This window comes from Vitis vinifera, chromosome 3 (genome assembly GCF_030704535.1).
Source record: "Vitis vinifera cultivar Pinot Noir 40024 chromosome 3, ASM3070453v1".
In the NCBI taxonomy this organism is placed as follows: Eukaryota; Viridiplantae; Streptophyta; class Magnoliopsida; order Vitales; family Vitaceae; genus Vitis; species Vitis vinifera.
In genome coordinates, this window is record NC_081807.1 from 9,712,960 (window position 1) to 9,729,066 (window position 16,107).

The following is a 16,107-nucleotide window of genomic DNA, read 5'->3' on the forward strand; positions in this document are numbered from 1 at the left end:
GCTTAAAGAGGAAGAAAGTGTAAATAGGTAACCTATACTTCTGGTGCTAGATTGGATGGTCGTTTCCCATGCGGTCGACCGGTTCGTCGGGGATGAGAATTTAAATAGCCTCCCGCGCCTCATTTTATCACTCCTTTCTTCTGGATCTTCAAGCCTTGTGCCATTCCAACTGCCCTGAAGGGATTTTTGACACCATTACAACCTTCTGAGAGGTACGGATTGGATCTTGGAGGCTAGGGTTTTCGATTTTGGGACCGAGGGCTTCGCATTTGGGCGATTTCCTCCTCAGTAGGCGCATCAGAGCCTGCGTGAGTGTCTTCCCGCACGTTAGGGCTTTTAGGTGTGTGTGCATCCCTCTCTTCAAGCTCGTCTCCTTCATCTCAGCATTTCGGATGGCGCCTAGGAGAGAGTCAGCCGCTTCCAGGGCTCAGGGCAAGCGCCCTGCTGAGCCATCTCAGCCAGATCAGTCTGAGGCTCGCCGAAAGGCGAGGTACGACACCGCTCTTTTCGGCTCTGTCGAAGACTACCAGAGATATAAACAAAAATTCACCCAGAGGAAAGTTGTTCCCGGGAAAAGCATCAATTTCTCCCAGCTTAAGTACTTTGGATTTGAGGAGATATTTGGACGGATGAGATGGCTGCCAGTGGTGACTATTTCGGAGCCTATCTTCCCGACTCTGATTCGCATTTTCTACTCACGGGTGACCTACGGGGTTGGAGGACCGATCACTTCCACTGTCAGAGAAGTTGAGATCACCTTGAGTCCGGAGAGCATTTGCCGGATTTTCGATATACCATCAGTTGGACTTAGGGTGTATGAGTCCAAGGTGTGGCCCACGGTGCCGAAATTTGAGCCCAGAGAGGCTATTCAGAGGCTGTGTGGACTTGCCGATGCCCAGGGGATGGGCAAACCCTCTGCACATAGCCTGACAATGATCAGTCGTATCCTGCATCACATGGTCTACTCCATTCTGTTGCCACGGGGCGGACATCGAGACGAGGTATCCTACCTCGAGGCTTTCATAGTGGATTCCATTTTGACAGGGAGACGGATTCATGTCAGGTACCTGATGATGATGCTTCCTCACGAGAGTATTCAAGGATGTCAGGGTTGATTTGAGCTGTGAGACAGATTTTGAGGCCCCAACCACGTATGACACATATGACGAGTAGTCTCTGGGCCGGATGAAGTTTGAGAAGGCCCCTGATGGCTCTTGGATCAGGAGAGCTGAGCGACCACCGGCACAAGCCCAGGGGCAGGGACATATGCATTATGTAGATGAAGAGGAGGCCGAGATTCGAGAGATGGAGGGTGGGCTAGACCCTCAGAGGGACTTTGTTCAGAGCATGCCTGAGTGCGACATTCCTCCTCCTGAGCCGATGATATCTGAGCCGGCATACACAGCTGGACCATCTGAGCCTTATGACGCAGAGATACCATTTCAGGCACCTCACACACCTGATCATGCGCCTTGGATGGATTTATCCGCTCAGATCATTTCTCTCGGGACTCGTATGGAGGAGCTTGCAGTCGTCAATGATACTCGTTTCCACTCTATGGAGGATTGCATAGATGAGTATCAAACCAGCTTCACCTCTCAGTTTGAGCATCTCGATCAGAGACTTGGGCGTCTTGAGGAGCGTATGGATCAACAGCATGAGGAGATGATGGCCTACCTTCGCTCAGTGTTTCCTCCACCTCCGCCTTGATATCTTCTAGACCCCTCTCCCCCCCCCCCCCCCCCCCCCCTTCGTTTCTTTATGATGTTGCCAAAGGGGGAGAAATTATATGATCTAGGGGGCACACAGATGCATGGCATTTCCATATCATTAGTCTTGTGTTGTGTATATGCGATATTATTATATATGATATGATATTTTCAGAATTCACAATGTTTCCTATTGAAATTTTGCATGTCATTTAAAATTTTCGCTTTAATTGATCCATGTTTGGATTGAGGGGGAGATTTCTTCTCTCCTAGATAAGCAAGGTTTGTCATCATCAAATAGGGGGAGATTGTTAGCCGAATGGGTGCCCCTAATCGGGTTTTGATGATAACAAACCATGGTTAAGTGACTAATTGTTTTAAATGTTTAAGAATCTGAGGTATAAACTCGAAAATTCATCAAAGGACCAAATGGATACATGATCGAGACGCTTCGAATACTTGAGATCATAGGAAATAAATGTTGGATGATAGCACGAGTGCACTTAGGATGTTCATACCTTTTCATGCATCTTAGAAAACTCATTTTATTCTTTAAAACTTGATTTTCTTTAAAACCCGAGTTTTATCAAACATACCTTAGGCAAATTGATTATAAAATGGCATATTAATTCACCTAAAGACCTTGCCTAAGTAGTACAAAAGAAATGAATTTCAAAAGGAAGGTTCTCGGGGTCAAAATGCCCGACCGGTCGAGACTATGTGACAGTCGGTCGACCGGTTTAGCCTGTCTGGTCGATACGGTTCGAGAAGTGTCATAAACACACTCTCTCATCCAGTGGTTGAGCCTGTCAGCATCTAGTGTCAGCTCCACCATCAAGTCATCCATCCTGTCTTTCTTTCCCCTAACAAAATACATCATTACATCAAACAAAACTTGGAAGTATTCAAGAGTTGAGAGTTTACATATTTTGAGAGCCCACAAAACTTTTACTGGAAGCAAATATCATCAGACATAACAAAAACTTAAAGCATGGTGGAAACAGCAGAGGAAAAGAATACAAGAGAGAGAGAGAGAGAGAGGAAAGAGCTCCATCTACTTACAACTCAAACAAATTCACAAACCACAATATACTTCAAGTATAGAAACATAATTAGCCACATGAATTAGATGACATTTTGTATGCATGGACACACAGACATGGAGGCACATGTGCACAAATAGGCAGTGGTTGCACCACTATAGGCTTACAAAGGGCACATGCCAAGCCGGAAATCTTGTAAACATGGAAAGTTACAATAGGCCCCTCCTTCAAAAGAAAATAAAAACTGCTATATTTCCCCTCCAAAAATAAATGTAAAAAAAAAATATGTGGAACAAAAAGGGAGCTGCTCATGAGACCCAATAAATTTGGAAGTAAAAAGAAATGAATATAAATAAATTCCTCTAAAATGTTGTCTTCTAACTAAATTTTTTTAGTATTTATATAAACTCATAATTAGTAAGTCACATGTGACTACATGTAATTTGACAATTTTTTATTCTTTGAATTATTTATTAATATTTTACTAAACTTATTTAAGTTTATATATCGAATGTACACACACACACACACACACACACACATATATATATATATATATATATATATATATATATATATATTCATAAAGTATATATACATATATATTCATAAAGCACTTGACTACATTATTATAACGATATTGTCATGCAAACATTTCAAAACATAAATTTTTACAGAAGAAAATGATGATAATATTGTACAAATGTATTGTTCCTTAGTAATTAAGTTTTTGAATTCATTATTCGTTTTAAATTTTTGATTCATTTATGACGATACATTAATGTCATTCCTGACATAATTTTTCCGCCACTGCAAATAGGGACATGGATAAAAACCTATAGTTTCTATAATGAGAACGGTTCTTCTAAAAAATATACATTAAGAAAGGTGCAAAACAGTGTGCAACCTAGGTGCATGGGGGACTATAAAAGATAAATCCAAAATGGAGAGATAAAAAAACAAGCCAAAGTAAGAAATAGCAATTATCACACCACCAAAAATCTACTCCATTCTCACCTAATTCATTAGTTAAATCTAAGAGAGATCCTCAATCAAGTTAGTTAAATTGAAGGGAAGGTCATTTGGAGCAGGGTGTGACATTATGCATGCATAATAAAGAAACAATGATATAAGTTTCCAACAAAGGATATGGTAGAGTTACAACCTTCAGTAAACAACAACTAATCATAGTTTAAACCAAAAGGAAAAATCTTGTAAAAAAATTACTTTTGTAACATTGAAACATTCACATTCACAATAGATTTTATCCAACTAATCAAAGAGAGAATTTATTATGACCTTTGGGGAAGGGATAAGCAAAGCACGACTGTAATCGCATGTTGTGAAAAAATAGCAAAGTAGATCCCATTATGAACTTCTGATACTCCTAGTGGAAATGGTGTTGACCTGGTAAAACTTTCAATGATGGGGTTGTCTCTGGTATCTGAGGGGCTTCTTCCTAGAAATAGGAATAATGAGCAAATGTGGATGTCGTAAAATTGTGAATAGAAAATAACTCAACACTCTTGAACATAGATGAAATATGAGTAGCAAATGGACAAAGAAGTAAACAAAAAAAAGCAACAATCAGATTCATCTGTCAGCCTAAATATGATGATATAATGAAAAGTCAAAATGATTGACTATCTATAACACAAACTAATCCATTGGTTACGATATTCATAATTAACAACACCAAGGTTACTCCTATTTTAGAATACGTATCAAGCGATCAAGGTTCATGAACCAATTGCTCCTTTGTATATCTTAGTTTATATTTAAAAGAGGCAAGAATAGCAAGAACTGGCATATGATAAATAACAGAAAATTCCAAGTCACTCGATTTCATAAGGGATCCATTCTCTTTTATCAGATTATCCACCCATGTTATTAATTTCAACAGAACAAAGTTCCAACATCCTATTTGGAGAACAACTCTTGGCAATAAAAGAATTTTTTTTTTTATCAGACTAACAAATTTAAATTCATTGGTTACTTCCTTTCAAATTATCAATTCTAAGGCAACTATAGCATGGATATGGTTATAGATTTCAAATATTGGCTTATGAAAATGGTGTGTATCCAGACAATAAATATTTTCCCTAAGAAAATCCTTATTAATTACAGACCTGGAACAAGTTGTTTTGCTACTGGTAGCCACTGACCATTTTGGGTGGTGCATCAAGAAATGACCAGTGTCTACCGGTCGAGTGCACAGGACAACCGGTTGAAGGTAACCGGTCGACCGGTGCATCAACAGGTTGACCGGTTGGTCTTATTCACGATCGGTTGAGCTTTTTTGGCCTCGAAAAACCTATTTTCTAATTCCTTTCTTTTCTAACACTTATGCAATGTCTTTAGGTGAGCTAATATGCCAATTTTGAATCAATTTGCCTAAGGTATATTTGATAAAAATCGGGTTTTAAAGAAAATCAAGTTTTAAATAAAAAACCGAGTTTTCTAAGATGCATGAAAAGGTATGAACATCCTAAGTGCACTCATGCTATCATCTTACATTCATTTCCTATGATCTCAAGTCTTCCAAGCGTCTCGATCTTGTATCCATTTGGTCATTTGATGAATTTCGAAGTTAATACTTGAGATTCTTAAACATTAAACCAATTAGTTACTTAACCATGGTTTGTTATCATCGAAACCCGATTAGGAGAACCCTTGGGCTTACAATCTCCCCCTTTTTTATGATGACAAACCTTGGTTATCTAGGAGAGAAAGAAATCTCCCCCTCAAACCAATCATGGATCAATCAAATGATAAGCAATGTAAAACACGAAGAATCAATTGATAAAAATATCATATCATATATATTGGAAATCTCACATGTACAATAAGATAGATATGACATTGATAACAATGACATGCATGAGAGACTCGTGGATCCTATAGATCGTACGTCCTATAAATATCTCCCCCTTTGGCAACATAAAAAAGAAACGAATGGGGATCCCAAACACACTCAAGGCTGAGGAGGTGGTGGTGGAAACACAGAACGTAGGTAAGCCATCATCTCCTCGTGCTGACTCTCTTGGCGGCTCTCAAGCCGCTCAATCCTCTCTACGAGATGCTCAAACTGAGAGGTGAAGCCGGCCTCATACTGATCGATGTGATCCTCTATGGAAGAAAAACGAGTATCATGCACTATGGCTAACTCCTCCATACGGGTCCCGAGAGAGCTGATCTGTGCTGACAAATCCATCCAAGGTGGATAATCAGTAGCATGAGGAGCCTGAGATGGTAGCTCGGTAAATGATGGCTGAGATGAAGGGTCTATTGTGAAGGACGGCTCAGTCATCATAGGCTCGGAGAAGGTAGCCTCAAAATGAAAGCCCTCTGACTGATGTGGTGGCGGAATGTCAACATCGGGCCCTCTATGCTCAAAGTCCCTCTGAGGGTCCAACCCATCCTCCATCTCTCTGATCTCGGCCTCCTCCTCTACTCCATGGTGTAGCTGATCATGTCCCCGGGTCTGTCGCTTGGCTTTTCTAACCCATGAGCCATCGGGTGCCTTCTCGAACTTCATGCGACCCAGAGACTGCGCATCATACGTGTCATAAGTGGTGAGGGCCTCAATATCTGTCTCTCTACTCAAGTCGATCCCGGCATCTTTGAAAGCACGGGTAAGGAAGCGGTCGTAGGGGAGTACACGTGTCGAGCTCTCAACACAGGAGATCATGTGCATCATCATAAGGTAGCCAACATGAATCCGTCTCCTGGTGAGGATCGAGTCAACAATGAAAGCCTCGAGGTAGGAGACCTCGTCTAGATGTCCTCCACGTGGCAAGAGAATAGAACAAATCATATGGTGAAGGACTCGGCTAGTCACTGTCAAACTGTGAGCCGATGGTTTGCCCATCCCCTGAGGATCGGCAAGTCCGCACAACCTCTGAACAGCCTTTCTAGGCTCAAATCCCGGCACAGTGGGCCACGCCTTGGCCTCATAAACACGGAGTCCAACCGAAGGGATGTCGAGAATGCGGCAGATACTCTCGTAACTCAAACGGATCTCAACGCCTCTCACAGTGGATAATACATGTCCTCCAACCTCATAAGTCGCCCGAGAATAGAAAGCCCGCACCAGAGTCGGGAAGACGGGCTCAGAGATCGTCACTACGGGCAGCCATCCCATCCGTCTGAACAACCCCTCAAAGCCAAAGTGCTGAAGTTGGGAGAAATTCACATTTCTCCCTGGGATGACTTTCCTCTGAGCAAATTTTTGCTTGTAGCGCTGATAGTCCTCATTCGAACTAAAGAGTGTCGTGTCAAACCTCGCCTTTCGGCGAGCCTCCGGCTGCTCGGGCTGAGATGGCTCAACAGGGTGCTTGCCCTGAGCCCTGGAAGTCCTCGTCTCTCTCCGTGGTGCCATCAATGAAGTGAAAGAGGTGAAGAAGGAGTCCAAACAGGGAATGAAAGCAAAGAGGAAGATGCAACCACAAACCCGAAACCCTAGACGCCTGGAGATGAAGCTGAACAGCCCTCACCCACGCGGTGAAGAGAGGAGTCGCCCTGAAGAGGTGAAACCTTGGGTTTCTAACCAAAACCCTAGCCCAAATCAGTCCCAAAATGAAGTCCTCAGCCTGCAAACGGGCCGAAATCTGGCCAAAAACTCTTCGGGAAGCAAGGATATGACGGGGCGGGAAGCTCTGGAGGCGAAAATGGGATAAATGAAGCGCGCGGGGGCCGTTTTAAATTCTGACCCCCGACGAACCGGTCGACCGGTTTAGTAACCGGTCGACCGCATGAGCACTGTTATTATCTTTGTAAAAAATGGGAAAAAAATAATAATATTTTGATATTATTATTGTAACATGTACAAAATTAAATAAAATGAAGTTATTAAATAAAATAATTTAAACTATAATTATTATAAAAATATTAAATTAGATTTAGATTAGGTTTGGGTTGTTCGAATTTTTATTTGAATTTCACCTTAATTAAGTTTGGGGAAAAAAAATTGTACCCTAAGATTATAAATAATTGTTGAACCTTATCCAAATTAAGGTTGACTTAAGTCATGACAACTTGCCTAAATTGCACCTCCTAATTTCGATTATCCAAAAAATACTTGATGGCCTATTGAAGAAAAAGGATCAAATCTCAATAACCCCTTAAATGAGGATTCAACATAAGATCAACATTTTTTAAACAAGTCAATTTTGGAACGACTTTGTGGGATTGAAAGAAACTAACAAAAACCAACAAAGGTACAAAAACTGATGCATATGGTGGTAGCATAAGGTTATATAATGCATTAGTTACTTCCAATGCAATTATTTTGATCTGTGCCCAAGGTCATTTATTCTTTTATTCATGTTCTTTATGTCCATGTTGAAATGTGTTATTTAACTAAAAATTGCATCAAATGCATTGGAAGCCTATGTCTATACATGATAAGGTTGGGTTTTTTAAGGATCACAAGATCCGTTTGGTGTTTGATGTGAGCTTGTCTGTGGGTAAGCCTATGTCTTGATCTATGTTGGGAATAGTAACAAAGATAAGTCATATGTCTTGATCTAATCGCCATATCACATACCTAAATGAAAACAAAATGAATTACATTAACCGGTCGACCGGTTAGCTTCTACCGGTTTCATACTTATCTCAACCGGTAGCCACTGGCCCTTTTGGTGGCTGGATTCTCAAATGGGCAGTGGCTACTGGTTGAGATAAGTAGGAAACAGGTTGAAGAGAACCGGTCGACCGGTTAAGGTTTCCTTGTATAAGTTGTAATTTGTTTGGATTCCTCCATAGATTCGTGTATTGATAGGCCATTTGGCATTTTGCTACATGTAATTGCTCTTCCTTTGAAGGGACATCATTGTGGTAAACGAACATCCATATAAACCAACCTTTAGTTGCGTGCAAGCGGTTATATATTTTATGAGAAGGTGCGTTAATAATAAAGATCGAATTTAATATAAATAATTTAAACTATAAATATTATAAAAATATTAAATTGGATTTCGAATCCTCACATTCTTCGTACCCTCCCAATTCTCCACTTCTTTGGGCTTTTTAAAATTTTTTAGGGCATCACATGGCTTGGATGTTGTTTAAATAGGTCTGTTACACTTAGAAGGTGGTCAAATGATATCCGAAAAAATCAGAATAAAAAAATACTAAAAAATTCACAAGGGTACGAAGAATGTGAGGAATCCTCACATTCTTCGTACCCTCCCAATTCTCCACTTCTTTGGACTTTTTAAAATTTTTTGGGGCATCATATGGCTTGGATGTTGTTTAAATAGGTCCGTTACACTTAGAAGGTGGTCAAATGAAATCCGGAAAAATCGAAATCCAAAAATACTAAAAAATTCACAAGGGTACGAAGAATGTGAGGAATCCTCACATTCTTCGTACCCTCCTAATTCTCCACTTCTTTGGACTTTTTAAAGATTTTTGGGGCATCATATGGCTTGGATGTTGTTTAAATAGGTTCGTTACACTTAGAAGGTGGTCAAATGACATCCGGAAAAATAGAAATCCAAAAATACTAAAAAATTCACAAGGGTACGAAGAATGTGAGGAATCCTCACATTCTTCGTACCCTCCCAATTCTTCACTTCTTTGGACTTTTTAAAATTTTTTGGGGCATCATATGGCTTGGATGTTGTTTAAATAGGTCCGTTACACTTAGAAGGTGGTCAAATGATATCCGGAAAAATCGGAATCAAAAAATACTAAAAAATTCACAAGGGTACGAAGAATGTGAGGAATCCTCACATTCTTCGTACCCTCCTAATTCTCCACTTCTTTGGACTTTTTAAAGATTTTTAGGGCATCATATGACTTGGATGTTGTTTAGATAGGTTCGTTACACTTAGAAGGTGGTCAAATGATATCCAGAAAAATCGAAATCCAAAAATACTAAAAAATTCACAAGGGTACGAAGAATGTGAGGATTTCTCACATTCTTCGTACCTTCCCAAATCTCCACTTCTTTGAAGTTGTAAAAAAATTTTTGGACTTCATATGGCTTGGATATTGTTTAAATAGGTTGATTCCACTTAGGCGGTGTTCGAATAAGTCCCGAAAAAATTAAAAGCTAAAAATACTAAAAAATTAGAAAATGTACGAAGAATGTGAGGAATCCTCACATTCTTCGTACCCTCCCAAATCTCCACTTATTTGAAGTTTTAAAATTTTTGTTGAACTTCATATGCCTTGGATATTGTCTAAATAGGTTGATTCCACTTAGGTGGTGTTCGAATGAGTCCTGGAAAAATTAAAAGCCAAAAATATTACAAAATTAGACAAGGTACGCAGAATGTGAGGAATCCTCACATTCTTCATACTCTCCCAAATCTCCACTTCTTTGAAGTTTTAAAATTTTTTTTGGACTTCATATGGCTTGGATATTGTTTAAATAGGTTGATTCCACTTAGGCGGTGTTTGAATGAGTCTCGAAAAAATCCAAATCCAAAAATATTATAAAATTGGACAGGGTACGAAGACTGTGAGAAACCCTCACCATTCTCCGCTTGTATGAGGGTATGAAATGGATTCTTCAAAATTCAAAATGGAAATGTACGAAAAAATGTTGTGAGGCGTTTTGATTTCCATATGGTTAGTAATTATACATTTTTCGTATTTTCAATATTTCAACTAATTTTTTTGTGTAATTCAATTTAAACGCTAAGAAATAATTTGGTCATATATTATCAATTAATAATTAGTACACAACTAATTTAATATAAATTTAATATTTATATTTTATCTAATTTATTTATATTTTTTCTTTTTTTTTTTCACTTCATAAACAAATTATATTGCTTTTCACACTTCAAATATTTCTCAAATTTTGTCAACAAATTATTTGATGTTAAAATAAATTATATTTACTTTTCCTTAATTTATAAATTTTATCACCAAATTAGTTTGAATTTTTTTTTTGTTTATTTAAAATTTAATTTTTATCTTGGGTTTAATCACTTTATATTACAAAAAAAAAAACTGCTATTTATTTTTTCAAATTTCTCTTTATTTTTCTGTTGCACAAAAAAAATTTCCCAAACAAAATAATTACATTAAACAGGAATTTATAATTGGTTATTGTAATGGATGTAAAAATGTGTGTTGCATGGGATTAATTCCCATGGCAACCGGTTGGGTGACCTGAAGAATTGGTTTTGTATAGTTTTTTATTATTTTTGCATGCCATGTGTCTTCATCTTATGAGCCCAAAAAAGTGGGTATGGTACCGAAAAAAGCACTTTTCGGTACCCTAGCATAACCCTTTTTTAAATAGTAACATTTCTTATTGTTTCCTTCCATCTTGACACTCAAAGTTAATTAAATGAAAAATAATGACACTAAATCCGTTATTGAAAGATTAATATTAATTATCATGTTAATAAAAAAATAATGAATGTTATTGGTATAACATTTACTTTTTCAACTTAGTATATCTATCCATTTAAGCCAATGCTTGCATGTATTGTGGGTTGTACGTCTATGTGTCAATAGTAGTGAATTCATATGTTTAAATGGTACATTTATGAGTTGAAAGAAGTCCATCTGTGTTGAGGTCCTGAGGATAGTGAATCTATTTGTGGCAAGTAGTATATTTATGCGTTTAACATAGAGCATCTATGTATTGAGTGTAGAACATCCATGAGCTGAGGATAATATATTTAGGTGTCAAAAGTGGTGCATCTATATGTCAATGGTGGGGCATCTATGAATTGAGCAAAGATGAAAATAGATATTCGTAATGTGTCTATATATCTAGGGTAATGTATTTATGTGTTTAACATAGAGCATCTATGTATTGAGTATAGTACACCCATGAGAAAAGGATAATATATTTAGGTGTCAAGAGTTGTGCATTTATATGTTAATGGTAGTGCATTTGTATGTTAATCATAGGGCATCTATGTGTTGAGCAAAGATAAAAAAATTGCAAAATATCGAAGACATTTCGTTGAAATTTCAGGTTTCAATTGTCATTAAAGTGACAAATGGGAGAGAAACATCAATCACTTGATTTTTTTTTATTTATCATTTTTTATAATTTTCATCAGTATCTTGGTATTTATTTTTGGAAATTTCCTTTTTTTTTTTTTTCAATAGTTCAAGTCATATTAGTGTTTTAAAAATCGGATTAGACTAGCTGGTCCAATTGTCGATCGATCACCAATCCAATTTGGTTCAGCCATTTGAGTGAAACAGCCTTTGAATCATTAAAATCGACGATTGGACCGATGAACTGGCCAATTTTGGGTTTCATTTCCAAAATTTTATTATATTGTTTTATTTATTATTTATTATATTTTATATTTTTAACTTTATGATTTTAATTTAAATTAATGAAAACATTATAATTTTAAATAAATTTCTAATTTAAAAATAAGTTTTTGATTTAAAATTTAATTTTCATTTTAATTTGAAACTAATTTTTTGATTTTCAAATAAAATTTTAAAATTTAAATAATATATAAATTATTATTTTTAAAATTTTGATTATTTTTTATTTTTATAATATATAAATTATATATTTATGACATCATTGCTTCGACCGCTAGTTCAACTAGTAAACTGTGAATGATAATTTTTTCGGATCAATAATCGATTCAGTTCTAAAAACATTAGGTTAAATAACACATCACTTGCTTGATCAAAACCTTAAAAATTGGTCAAACAATCATTCATCTCTTACTTATTTGGTTGAAGTCTTAAAAATTGGCTTTTGAAGAAGGGAAGTGAACCGATGATAACCATTGGGACAAGTTTGCCCTCAATGATATATATGCACAAAATAATATATATCTTGAAATCCATCATAAAAATAAAATATTAATAAAATATTTTAATAAATAAAATAATTATAATTATTTTATTTTAAATTCATTTAATGAATTACAAAAAATATAAAAACTATTATGACAATTTTCTTAATAAATATGATATATTATTATTTATTTTATATTAATGAATACATTTGAATTTTCAAACAATAAAATCCTAACATCATATCATGCAAGAATAAGTCATACATCAAAGATTTGTAATAAGCATAAGCAAAAGGGACCTATCAAACTTTACTTTTTAATAAAAACATGGAAAAGCAAACCTCAATTTTCAAACCATCATTGGTGAAGTGACTTAACATAAGATATTGTCCATTCTTACAATTAATATCATGAGTAAGCTATCCAAAAAAAAAAAAAAAACCAAAAACAAAATCAAGCTTAAATTCTAAAAGACAAGAAAAGAAATGGAATTCAAAATAGTTGAACTTACAAATTTTGAACTCTAACCCATGTGAATGTAATATGAGATATGAGAAGAAAGATATAATATATTTTATATCATATTTAGTTAATAATAGGACAAACTTATGTTCAATTAAATATAAGATATAATAAGTGGTGAAATATATTATTATTCTTTTTTTAATATCATTTTACATAAAATATGTTAATCTTAAATTAAAATATAAGATATACATATCTTTATGTATCATAAATTTATTTATTTTATTTTTTATATTACTTATTATGAAAAATAAAAAATTTTGATTAAAAAATCAAATTTGTGGTTAAGAAAGAACTAAGATAATATTTATAAAATACATTGTAAAATAATACTAATATATGTATTATTTAATATATATAAATTATTTCCATATATTGAATGACATAATATAAAAAAATTATTTATACATAATATACCTCATTGCATGTATTATCTTAAGGCTATGTTTGGTTGATAGGGTATGATTATATAGAAAATGCATATTTTAAGATATGATTTTCAATTATATACGATATCCTAAGATAACATATTCAATAGAATATGTTATATTATACACTTATACTTATATTTAATTTATAAAATAAATAAAAATTGTAATATACATTATTTTTCAATATTTAAAATAAAAAGTATATTACATTATAATATTTTCTTTTTAAAAAAAAAACAATATGAAATTTCTTTTATGTTTAATAATATTCAATATTAAAATATTTAAACTTTATAAATATTTTTTTATATTATGTTATTCAATGTATAAAAATATTCTATACATATAAAATAATACATATATTATATATTAGATTTTATAAATATTTTTTAGCCTTTTTCTTAACCACAAATTTAATTTTTTATCATAAAAAATAATAATTATAATACATGAAATATGTATATCATATATCTTAACTTAGGAGAAAACTCAGCTTCAAAGGTCCTTAGGAAGTCTAAACTATGTGTCAAGACTTCTTTCCAAACCTTACAACCACTATCAAACCTTTGTTTGCTAGACTTACACAAAATCCAAAGCCTTAGACACAGGAACATACAAACATAGTCAAACTTATCAAAGAATAGGTTAAGAGTTTTCCTTGTTTAGGAATCCTTAACCTAGAAGTCTTCCCTATTATAGAGACAGATGCCTTTAACATAGGATACAGTGGTATACTCAAACAAGATTTTCAAAATCAAATCTTCATTGTCTGATTTCATTTCGAAATATGGAGTGGACCCCAAGATTATCATATTTAATGTAAAACGATATAAAAAAAAAAGATAATATATCTATCACTTATCTTATTTTATATTTGATTGATCACAGGATAAGTGGTAAGATAACTTAAAATTATGAAATAATGTTAAATAATGAAAATTTCAAATATGAAAAAATGGTCTTTTAATTAAAAAATTTATTAAATAAAATAAATATAATTAACATCAAATTGTTATTAACCAAAAATATAGAAATAATATAAATTAATAGAAAATAAAATTTTCCTAATTAATTCTAATTAAATTTTCCTTAAATAGATTTATCTTTATCCTATTTTTTTATTCTTAATCTTGATTTAATTACCATTTCTATAGTATTAGCCAAAATTATAAAATAATAGTAAATAAAAAAATCAAATAAAAAATTTTGCTAATTAATTTTAATTACCTTTTTCATCTTTAATTTTTGTTTAACTACCATTTTAATTACTATATATTTCCATATCATTAAATCATTTTTTTTGTCTTTTATTTATTTTTCCTAAATCAATAAGACAACAACTATTCATATTCTCTTATCTTCTTCAAAATGTAAATCTGTCTTTCTTCACATACACCAATTGAATGTCACAACCAAACTTTAACTTTCTCTATGGACACCAATAAGAAGATTTTGGTTTTGTTTGGTTCAAGAAAATAATATTAGGGAAAGGACAAAAAATATAAGGAAAAATTCATATTTTGTTTTGCAATGAAAGAGAAAGTTAAATACAATTAAAATTGTTAAAAAATTTGTATATTTTTAAGTTATTTAATTTTTATATAGAAGAATTAAATAACTGAAAAAAGTTTGAAGCTGTATACAAAAATAATTTATGAACTTTAATTTTTTTTTTCTATTTTCTTTCCTTTACATTTTCCTTCAGTTTTCTGAAAACCAAACATAATTTTAGGAATTAAAATTAAAATTTTGATAAATCTAATAATTCAAAATTCAAATTAAAGATTCTTTTATCTTTAATTTGATTAGAAGTTTCTTAAGTGAATGATTTGGAGATTGAAACACTCCTCGTTTAGTCAATAATGACAATATTTGTGGAAAATTTTGAAATAAAAAAAAAAATATAAGATTGATTTCAAAAATTAAAACAAGGGAAGAAAATTGTTGGTTAACCACTTTCAACTAACGCTTAATAGTCATCTTATCAAAGAGATGATCTTATTATAAATTTATAATAAGATTGATTCATGAGGTGTAAATATAATTTAAAAAACATAAGGGATTATAATATAATTATTAGATATTTAAGGGGTGTTTATAAGACTGATTTCAAAAATTAAAACAAGGAAAGAAGATGGTTGGTTGACTACTTTCAACCACTAATCAATAATCATCTTAGTCAAAGAGATAATTTTATTATAAAATTCAAATAGTTGTATAAAAATAATTAATATTTTATTTTATTTTATTAAAGACAATATCTTTGATCATCTACCTTTAATCCAAGGGTGTTTGAAAGTTGAATTAATTTTAAAGAACTCGTATATTGTAATTATTTTTGTATGAGTGTATGAGAATATATATTCATTTTTTTTAAAAATAATTATTCCTAGTGATTGGTTTTTTTGTTGAAAGTGTATGATTCTCGGGGTTTTTCTAATTAAATAAATACGTGTAGTTAAAAAAAAATCAAAGTAAGCCTAACCAAAACCTTAGTTAATATTTAATTTTTAAACAATTAAATAAAAATATAGACAAATTGTTATATACTATGATATTTTTTTTATAATTAGTAAAAGAAATAAAAATGAATTATCAAATTATATCAATTTAAAATGTTAATGAACCATTATTTATTTATTTATTTTTATTT